This window comes from Sapajus apella, unplaced genomic scaffold (genome assembly GCF_009761245.1).
Source record: "Sapajus apella isolate SASKATOON/1434 unplaced genomic scaffold, GSC_monkey_1.0 scaffold94, whole genome shotgun sequence".
In the NCBI taxonomy this organism is placed as follows: domain Eukaryota; kingdom Metazoa; phylum Chordata; class Mammalia; order Primates; family Cebidae; genus Sapajus; species Sapajus apella.
The window spans coordinates 6,469,583-6,471,218 of NW_022437034.1; the positions used below are offsets into that span (position 1 = coordinate 6,469,583).

Below are 1,636 nucleotides of genomic sequence, written 5' to 3' on the forward strand. Positions count from 1 at the left end.
CTAAAGCGGAGGGCGGTCGGGGCTTTCCTGGAGCTCCCTTTCCCCAAGGGCCTGGCTTTCGACTTGTAATCCTAGTTCCACATGAGGTTTCATCTAAGTGATTGTATTATTATTATTTTTGCATGGGTGAAAAGCCACAGACTGTTAAGGCTGAACTGAAAAGCCTGCACTGTTCCCCCTCCGGTGTGGCCTCTCTTCACTGTTCAGGCACCGGCAGCCTCAGAGCGGACGTGGCCCAGACCTCACTTGACCTCTGAGAGGCCCCGAAGGCAGTCGCCCGAGGGCAGGGGCAGGGGATGGGGCGGAGGGGGAGGACACGGAGCCGGGCAGGGAAGGGAGGGGAGGGGCAGGGGACGAGAGGAGGGGCGGCGGGGAGCCCGGAGAGAAAGAAAGAGGGGAGACCTGGGAGAGGAAGAGGGGGAGGCCCGGGAGGGCGCGCGGAGGGGGTGTCAGCGAGGGGCCGCCTGTCAGGGTTCTATCTGCGCGATGATTGATGCGGGCCCGGGTTTTTCTGTCAGCCTGTCACGGCGCAGGAATGTTTAATGTTCTCATTATTGGTTACGCTGTTGTGTATATTTCTCTGTCAGCACCGCGGACCCAGCTGAACTGGCAGAGCACTTCAAAGGCCTGCGGGTCATTCATCATCCCCATGACGCTCCGGCAAATGCTCAGCTTCAGCCCCGCGCCAGGGATTTGTTATGACTTGCGAGCCGCCTGACAGACAGGGCCGCGGCGGCCGGGAGGGGACGCGCGGGAGGCGGGCTCCGGGCCCTTCCTGTCACGCCGGGCCCACGACTCCGACTCGGAGGGCCGGCGGCGGCGCGGGGTGGGCCCGCAGGGGCGACCCCCGGAGGGGTGGTGGGAGGAGGCAGGAGCGCGCCCCCTCGTGGGCCCGGGGCGCCCCACGCCTTTCCCTGCAGTCCCGCCTTCCTCCTCCCGGCGGGCGGCGGCCTCTCCCAAAGTTGTACTGTAGACCCAGAGGTTTTGGGGGGGAAAAGCGAAACTTGCAACCGTCCAGGGCCAGGGAGGGGCGGGAGCGGGGAGCGAGAGCAGGAGAGTATCGGAGCTTTGTTTCCTTTCCCAGGCCGTGACATGATTAATCGTTTTCTTCTGATCTAATTTTGGAACATGAAAAACAGCACATTTGTCTTGAAGAAAAATGATGTGCCGAACTGCGCAGATGGAAATTTCGAGCAATGAGAAAGATTAAAGTGAAACCCCACTCCTTAGACCTAATCATGAGTTGTAGATTATTCTGTCGGCCCAGCCAGATGGTAGCTCTGATTCCACAGCCCCTTCTTATATTAATGAATACTCGACTGTTATATTTGACTTAGGTAAGTGAAATGTCTATCAGAGCTAATGGACTGCCAGCCAGCATAACACATGTTGTACCGCTAAGGGTCCTTCTACATTTTTCATGTTTTATACTAATGTAGAACATTTTGTTTCCTACTGTTTTTCATCATTGTCACTGTTTGCTAAATATTTTCACATGGAAGGGGGGAGAGAGAGAGACAAAGTCAGGAGGAAAAAGAACCCCCCTCCAAACTTGTGTCCAAAGCTAATTTCCTCCCGTTGGGCTTGGCTATAACTCTACAAGTAAAACAGTCACCCCGAGCAATGCATACAGGAA

At 56.5% G+C, this 1,636-nt stretch overlaps 1 long non-coding RNA gene across 1 annotated transcript; it reads left to right on the plus strand.

Moving 5' to 3' along the window:
- The first annotated feature begins 476 nt into the window (after positions 1 to 476).
- On the plus strand, positions 477 to 1,229 carry LOC116535443. The gene is made up of 2 exons (XR_004262195.1): positions 477 to 826; positions 1,085 to 1,229. It is a non-coding gene; the product is annotated as an uncharacterized LOC116535443 (long non-coding RNA).
- The last annotated feature ends 407 nt before the right edge of the window (positions 1,230 to 1,636 follow it).